The sequence below is a fragment of the Phalangium opilio genome, unplaced genomic scaffold (genome assembly GCF_054372755.1).
Source record: "Phalangium opilio isolate 3A_F unplaced genomic scaffold, DU_Popi_V2 ptg000042l_1, whole genome shotgun sequence".
Taxonomy (NCBI): Eukaryota; Metazoa; Arthropoda; class Arachnida; order Opiliones; family Phalangiidae; genus Phalangium; species Phalangium opilio.
The window spans coordinates 10,483,572-10,492,431 of record NW_028324166.1 but is presented as its reverse complement, the minus strand read 5'-3'; the positions used below and the strand labels follow the sequence as shown (position 1 = coordinate 10,492,431).

Below are 8,860 nucleotides of genomic sequence, written 5' to 3'. Positions count from 1 at the left end.
ATTATAAAAATTCTCCAACTATTTCTTTGTGATCATTTAACCTTAGGCTTACAAAGACAAAAATTAGGCCCAAAGAGTTTTAAAAAAAAATCACGTGATCTTAATTAGAGAATGGTGAAATTAAGCGCGAGATTTGAATTGAAACTTTTATTGAAATGCAGCGCGTGCTGGCGCGTGAGCTAGCGCGTGGTTTAAAAATATTTTTTTGAAACCTATACAAAAACGCCAAGTTAACCTTACACTACGAGAAATGAGATACTATACCTATTCAGCCTTTGCCAGTGCTGTAAAGTTAGGCTGTGAAAAAAGTGTACCCCCTTGGTCGCGAAAATGTTTCCACCTCATAATGTTAAGCTCCATAGAGTTTAACATTAGGATTTCGGATTGAGTATAAATAGAAAATCCCTGACGGGATTTTCTTAATAGCCGCATGAAGAAGCTAAAGTAACAGATTGGTGTTTGTGTAGAACCAGGTAGAACTAACGAATGACCAGTAGGCGGTATTTTTTTTAGAAGTTAAAAAGTACATATTTTTGTGTATATGAGACAGACAGACCAAACGATGGTGGTGTTTGACGTCAATAAGTACAGATCTTTTTGGGATAGAGAAAACCCTTACAAAAATCTTCTTAAGAACTCTTAAGAAAATTCCTTGGGAAATTTCTTTGGAAATCCTTAAGGCGTTCTTTAGGAAATTGGGGAATATTGGCCTCTTTTTCTTTGGAAATTACTTTGGAAATATCTTTGGAATTTTCTTGGGAAATATCTTTGGAATTTTCTTGGGAAATATCTTTGGAATTTTCTTGGGAAATATCTTTGGAATTTTCTTGGGATATATCTTTGGAATTTTCTTGGGATATATCTTTGGAATTTTCTTGGGATATATCTTTGGAATTTTCTTGGGAAATGTCTTTGGAGTTTTCTTGGGAAATGTCTTTGGAATTTACTTGGGAAATGTCTTTGGAATTTACTTGGGAAATGTCTTTGGAATTTACTTGGGAAATGTCTTTGGAATTTTCTTGGGAAAAATCTTTGCAATTTCCTTGGAAAATATCTATGGAATTTTCTTGGGGAACACATAGAGAAGGTAATTGGGTAAATTAATTTGGCCACTAGAAACGAGGATAGTTCTCACATGCAGAACCATATCCCAATACTGGGAGTGCAGTTCTTATATGCTGAACAACACCCCTTATAGCGAGGGAAGTTCTCGCATGCAGTGTGAAATTGCTTATATAGTCAGACATTTAATCGACTTTAAAACATCCGTAAACGGCAGAAAGTTTTAACCTTGTGCAATTGTATGGGGTACTAAGTGGGTTTTGGAGGCTTTAATGGCTAAGCAGTAGATACAGACGTTGTTGCTAAATTTAATAATGTATATTCACTGAGAGTTTTTCGAGTATCAGAGACGCGTTTAACCTAATTTTCTCTACAATATTTAAAAAAATATTTATTTTGGACTCTAATTACGCTCGAAATAAAGATAAAACATGCCATAAGAGAATTAAGCAAAAATTCCGACTGACAGCTTTGATTCCCTGTAAATCTAAACATAACGATTTTAATTAATCTTATTTTACTTTTAATCTATTTTATCCTTTACATAAACACCTTACCAAAAACGGATTTATGGGATAAGAACGTCGGAGTTAGCGAATTTACTCCCCATCCTCGCATACTTTATGGAGAAACTTCGTCTGCTTATATTTTGACTCCACCCACAAATTCTGTATATAGCTACTTCTAGAGATCGAATTTGTGGGTGGAATCAAAATATAAGCAGACGAAGTTTCTCAATAAAGTATGCGAGGATGGTACTAGAGGCTAAAGCTACGATCCGACGTTCTTATCCCATAAATCCGTTTTTGACCTTACGGATTATTAAAGGCAAAAAAAATAGGTAAATATACATTCCATTTCAGCGCTTGCTGAGCCTTAGCTACGGGACAAGCCTTCGTGAAACGTTTTAAAAATTTTTAACCATCAAGTTAATGTCTATCTAGGAAAACTTAAGCTAAACAATTTGGGTAAAAATGTTTTGAGATAATTATATGTAAAGCATAATTGCAATATATCTGGCCCTTTGAAATTCATCTCTAAAATTCTTAACTAATTTCGTTGTAAAATAAACCCTAGACCTTCTTTGGAAATATATCTGTTGAATTCCAAACGGATTTCTTTGGAAAATAAACCCTAGACCTTCTTTGGAAATATATCTCTTGAATTCCAAACGAATTTCTTTGGAAAATAAACCCTAGACCTTCTTTGGAAATATATCTCTTGAATTCCAAACGAACTTCTTTGGAAAATAAACCCTAGATCTTCTTTGGAAATTTATCTCTAGAATTCTTATCGAATTTCTTTGGAAAATAAACCCTAGAGCTTTTTTGGACATTTATCTCAATAATTCCTAACGAATTTCTTTGGAAAACAACCCCAAGCCATTCTTTGGAAATTTAGGTCTAGAATTCCTAAAGAATGTCTTTAGAAAACAACCCCAAGCCATTCTTTGGAAATTTAGCTCTAGAATTCCTAAAGAATTTCTTTAGAAAATAATCCCTAGACCTTCTTTGGAAATTTATCTCTAGAATTCCTACAGAATTTCTTTAGAAAATAATCCCAAGACATTCTTAAGAAATTTATCTCTAGAATTCCTAAAGAATGTCTTCAGAAAATAATCCCAAGACATTCTTTGGAAATTTATCTCTAGAATTCCAAAAGAATTTCTTTAGAAAATAATCCCAAGACATTCTTTGGAAATTTATCTCAAGAATTCTTTAGGAAATTCCAAGGAAGTCTTTGGAAATAGTTTCTTTAGAAAATGATCCCAAGGGCTCCGTAGGGTTCCAAAGAAATTCCTTTAGAACTCTTAAGAAGATTTTTGTAAGGGAAACCAGAAGATGGTGGTGTTAGAAGCCATTGTGTACAGATTGGTGGTGTGGACGTTTATTTAACTGATGAAGGAACAGGGGTCTGTAAAAATGTGGACAGGACCAAGGTGGGATAGGTGACGTAATGCGATATAGATGTACCAGATTTCTTTGAACCGTGAACGCGGTCCAGAAATTGGGAATACCTTTGCTTCGATTTCCAAACATCGAACATGGTCACGGAGACCTCACCAGACAGACAGACAGACAATTAGACACGTCCTCCATAATGGCTCTCCGTGACTTCATCGTCACTCAGAGGTAAATAGCCCAAAGAACTTGGAACATATAGCCCCCTAGAATTACACATCCACGCTCGAATTTTTCACTTTCCAAGCCCAGTTTTTTTTAAACGATAACTTTATCATTCGTTGGTAACGCCATCTATAGTGCTTGAGACGAAATAATTATCAGTCGTCTGCTTTGCTGAAGCTGAACTTTTCTCTTTTGTTTATGAATTTGCGCGCATAGACGAGGTAATGAAAATGTTTTTAAATATCACGTTTCTAAATAATATTTATTGTGCAAACTGTAATATGTTTTTGGTAATATGTAATTGTTGGCCTATACATTGCTGTTGTTATTATTGTCCTTGAAATAAGATCAATTTGGTAAGCTTCTTTCTTACAGCTTCCCTTTTCATTTTTTCATTAAAATTTTTCGAAATTTTTCTCATTCTTATGTCCATATAAATGCGGATAACTTTGGAAACCAGAAAGTTCAGGTGATGGTTCCATCCAATTTCTTGATCAAACATATGCTCGTTCAAGTCGGGGAAAATGTTTTCGAGTATCAGGCACCTTTTTACGAGGGATTCAATTTTGAGGGCAATGGTTTTAGAAGCAGTGCCATGATGTTCTAGGTTTTGGCTTCGCAGGCATTTTTCAGTGAGATCAAGAATTTTTACTATGCTTTCCGAAGGATATATTAAACCACCATGATCTCTAAGAAGAGTTAATGCTCTAGCCGTAATGCAGTATTCATGAAAACTCCGGTTTCGATTATGAGGATGTTCTTCAAGTGCAAGTTTGCATTGATCGCATTTGAGGACTTTCCGAAGTTTCCGTACTACAAATCCACCCACATAGTGAATTATATTGTCCCTCAATAGGTTTGAGCCATCAAAATAAAAATCAAGGTCTGCTTCATCATCAACATCTGTAATGTCCTCTGTTGTATCTCTGTTAGCTTGGAGAAAATTTGTGGATATCTCGCAAAAATCTGGTAGCGCAGTATTGTCACGGGCCAAGACGTTTGCACAACCAGAAGCCTCCAGCTTTACCAGAAAGGCGTTCTTATAAGCCGCTTTAAATTGTAGAACTGTGGGGTTGTTGTTCCATCCACCTTTTTGTCTAATTACTCCAAAAAACAGCTCTAAATGGTCTTGCGACAGTTTGTACGTTGGAAGGTATCTGGTGAAAGTAAGAGTGTTTTACACTTGTAATTTTTGTTTTTATTAAAACAATATATTAATAAAAATCACTTCAGTATTCCTTCTGGTTTAACGTATGTTTCAACCAAGTGCAAAACGCTGGTAATAGCAACTGCTAATCCAAGTGGTCCGGTTTTGCGGGTGGACTCGCAAATCAAATTACCTTCATGGTCAGTTAAGTTTAACAGAAGATCCTTTGCTTTCAGTAAACTGTTACACTTAATTTCTTTGTTGTAGTTGTTGATAGGCGCCTTAAATCCTTTGGCATAGGGATTTCGAGAATTGAGGATGTCAAATGCCCTATTAGTGGAAAGGTTTTTTAATCCAACCAACTGTGGGATGTTTTTTTAAAATTTCTCATTACATATCCACGGTGTTGATGAAGTTAACCGTTCCATCACAGTTTTGGAACTCTCGAACTTTCATTTGTTTTAGTAGCTTCATTGCAGAGGCAACGGATGCGCTTAGAGTTTGCACAGCAAGCTTAACCTTCATTTTTTGCGTGTGGAATCTGATGTGGAAACGAGTTAGTTTATTTGCAAGGCTAAGTCCTTCTTCTTCTTGTACTAGCTCAAGTAACACCACCAATGACCAGAAAATATCCTAAAATATTAACATTCACCCATTTATCGGTTTATTAATTTCCGTCCCATTAAAACATTGCATACTTCTTTTGTTTTCCCATTAATAAGGACATTAAAATGCTCCCACAGGTTTCGGGTAAGTTTAACCATGTGGCAGACATCGAGAATAAATGCCACAGATTCTTTAGAATTAGCTGTGTTTTAAAAGAATACCATTTAATGTCACAAATGACTTTAATCACCTTTTGTAAGTTACCAGGGTTTGGGAAAACAGCCTTTATTTCTTTGGCATTCATAATAACCCCTAGCCTCTGAGCCATAGAAATATTGGACGAAAGACCGTCACAAACAAGCGCTACACACTTGACACCGGTGGTATTCAAATTGTGGAATGCCTCCCTAACAAGGTTGTCCAGAAGCCAGGAAGGTGTTCCGTGTACAAAAAAATACCCTATAGGTACTTTCCAATTGCCATTAATTGCAACAACCATGAAGACTAAAGCGGAGGTTGCAATTTCACTGTTGTCGTCTTTAGCCTCCATGCCATAATCAACATATCCGTCGAAACATTTTCCATTCCACCTTATCTCCTTGCGAATGGACATTTCATCAATCATTAATGAACAAAGGATTAGGTATTGCGACTTTTGCACTTTATTTTTTATGAATTCAAAGCTTTGTGCAGTGAAACCAGGTGCTCCATCAATTTTTGCAGACCACTTTCTTATGGTGTTTGGATGTGGTAAACAAAAAAATCGACGAAGATACCTATAGGCTTTAGGACTGTAAAAATGCAATGTTACAGCAAATTCTCGAAGTGTGCTGCCGTAGGATTTATTCGCCATGTTTCTAGGCCCACTATCTTTTAGTTGTTGAAAGAGCTCTTTTGCTGTTGGTGAAAATGATGCGTCTAACTTGACAAGGTTGTCCTCTATCATAACTTTCTCTTTACGTAAGGTTGAAATTATTCCTTTGAAGCTCATTAATTTTTGATCACGCCTAATAATCTTCCCTTTTGTAAGTTTCAGTCTTTTCTGGATGCCTTTCCTTCTTGCCAATTGAGTTTGAAGATTTCTTTTAAGTCGCAAAATTTCTCGGTCCTAAACATAATATTAGTTTGCCTCTACAAGGTAAGCAATATTAATTTCAAATTAACCTTTTTCAGTGATGCAGCCTCTAATTGTTTTACACGGTTTTCATAGGACAAGTAATACGCCTGCAAAAAGGTATAATGAAGCAAGGTCATAGCGTAGAATTGGGGCGTTTAAAATTACATGATCCAATTCTACAGGTGGAATATCTTGTCGCTCGCTATAACTGAATGAGGGACCTGCATTAGGTTGAGTGTCAGTGTCAAGTTCCATTGTCTCAGATTTGTTGCATTGTTGATATGATTCCTAAGTTTTTAAAATATTAATGCTCCGATAATTCTTTCTTGTCTACCATCGTGTTCAATACATTTTCACTGTGAGACTCATTTTGAACTTCAATGCAGAGACCAATGTCTTCCACTTGCAAAACGTCATCCATCGTCATTTCATCATGATCACCACATGGTGAACTTACTTCAGTTTGAGACGAATTATCAACAGATGTGGATGAACCTAAGTTATTGCTATTTATGCTAGCCCGACTGTATGTTTTCTGTAATTAATGATTAAAAGTTTGAAAACACCATTTTAGTTGCTGAAAAATTTCTTTAATTAAATACAATTCCATCGCTTAGGTGTGGGTTTGGAGGTATGGGCAAAAGTAATGTAGGAACCGCAGTTTTGTACAAAAGTCTTATTTTGGTATCTTTCCGATAGTCCGATATTTGAAAATGATCACTACAAAGCGCGTCATTTTACCCTGGAGCACAATTTAATTTTCCAATGGCTTTGAGCCATTTTACTAATAAATTGGGTTGATCAACCGGAAATCTTTATTTGAAGTAACAGTTAGGAAAATAATATAAAACTGCAGAACAATTTTCGCGCTTTGCTTACTTATGCCATGAAACATTTTTATTTCTCCCTGTATTTTTACATTCTTCAATGGAACACTTTCTGCCCATTATTTACTTATTTTTTACTTTCGTTCTTTGAAATAAGCACAAGAAAGTGTTATTTTCAATAATAAATAGTTTTTATTAGGTTTAAAACTACATTTAAACACGATGTGCGTGAAACCTAAACGTAGTTTGAAATTGCGCTATTTCGCGCCAAAATAAAAGTTTTAAAGTGTTTAATTTTCGCGCCAAAAGTAAAATATTGAAAATTCTAGTTATGCGCCACAAACATAGATGGCGCTACCGACGAATGATAAAGTATACTTGTTGAAAAAACCGGGCGCGCGAAGCGTAGATTTGGTGTGTAATTCTAGGGGGCTTATATGTTCCAAGTTCTAGTCCGACATTTGAAAATGATCACTACAAAGCGCGTCATTTTACCCTGGAGCACAATTTAATTTTCCAATGGCTTTGAGCCATTTTACTAATAAATTGGGTTGATCAACCGGAAATCTTTATTTGAAGTAACAGTTAGGAAAATAATATAAAACTGCAGAACAATTTTCGCGCTTTGCTTACTTATGCCATGAAACATTTTTATTTCTCCCTGTATTTTTACATTCTTCAATGGAACACTTTCTGCCCATTATTTACTTATTTTTTACTTTCGTTCTTTGAAATAAGCACAAGAAAGTGTTATTTTCAATAATAAATAGTTTTTATTAGGTTTAAAACTACATTTAAACACGATGTGCGTGAAACCTAAACGTAGTTTGAAATTGCGCTATTTCGCGCCAAAATAAAAGTTTTAAAGTGTTTAATTTTCGCGCCAAAAGTAAAATATTGAAAATTCTAGTTATGCGCCACAAACATAGATGGCGCTACCGACGAATGATAAAGTATACTTGTTGAAAAAACCGGGCGCGCGAAGCGTAGATTTGGTGTGTAATTCTAGGGGGCTTATATGTTCCAAGTTCTAGTCCGACATTTGAAAATGATCACTACAAAGCGCGTCATTTTACCCTGGAGCACAATTTAATTTTCCAATGGCTTTGAGCCATTTTACTAATAAATTGGGTTGATCAACCGGAAATCTTTATTTGAAGTAACAGTTAGGAAAATAATATAAAACTGCAGAACAATTTTCGCGCTTTGCTTACTTATGCCATGAAACATTTTTATTTCTCCCTGTATTTTTACATTCTTCAATGGAACACTTTCTGCCCATTATTTACTTATTTTTTACTTTCGTTCTTTGAAATAAGCACAAGAAAGTGTTATTTTCAATAATAAATAGTTTTTATTAGGTTTAAAACTACATTTAAACACGATGTGCGTGAAACCTAAACGTAGTTTGAAATTGCGCTATTTCGCGCCAAAATAAAAGTTTTAAAGTGTTTAATTTTCGCGCCAAAAGTAAAATATTGAAAATTCTAGTTATGCGCCACAAACATAGATGGCGCTACCGACGAATGATAAAGTATACTTGTTGAAAAAACCGGGCGCGCGAAGCGTAGATTTGGTGTGTAATTCTAGGGGGCTTATATGTTCCAAGTTCTTTGAAATAGCCCCTCCGTGACTTCATCGTCAGTCGGAGAGGTAAAAAATGGTTTAATGAATAATTAAACATGTATAATATTTTCATATTTATATTTTTAGGGATACATTGTTTATATTAGCAATGAATTAATAAATAGTTGTCTCGTACGCGATGTAAGATAAGCTAGTGCGCTGCATATAAAGTGTTATTACTAATTTAATAGAAAGTCACAAACATTTGAATAAATTGGTTTCGAAACGTCCCGTAAAACTAACCAAAGCGCATTAACATATAAAACATTTTGCTTCTTAACCGTTAATTCAAAGAACCATGAGGTTTTACTAGAAATAATGAAAGCATAACCTTAAAATCTGTATCCCG

The 8,860-nt window shown here is 35.1% G+C and overlaps 1 long non-coding RNA gene across 8 annotated transcripts; it reads left to right on the top strand.

The window, feature by feature from the left end:
* Positions 1–2,910: 2,910 nt before the first annotated feature.
* On the top strand, positions 2,911–6,626 carry LOC149679099 (uncharacterized). Of its 8 annotated transcripts, none has more exons than XR_016366223.1 (11): positions 2,911–3,544; positions 3,649–3,820; positions 3,900–4,044; positions 4,122–4,354; positions 4,422–4,535; positions 4,603–5,196; positions 5,258–5,406; positions 5,485–5,584; positions 5,665–6,079; positions 6,152–6,295; positions 6,445–6,626. It is a non-coding gene; the product is annotated as an uncharacterized LOC149679099 (long non-coding RNA). The 8 variants fall into 8 exon arrangements; XR_016366224.1 differs by having other exon boundaries at positions 2,912–3,544; positions 4,603–5,406; positions 5,665–5,901; positions 5,978–6,079; XR_016366225.1 differs by having other exon boundaries at positions 2,912–3,544; positions 4,603–5,406; positions 5,665–5,906; positions 5,978–6,079.
* Positions 6,627–8,860: the final 2,234 nt, after the last annotated feature.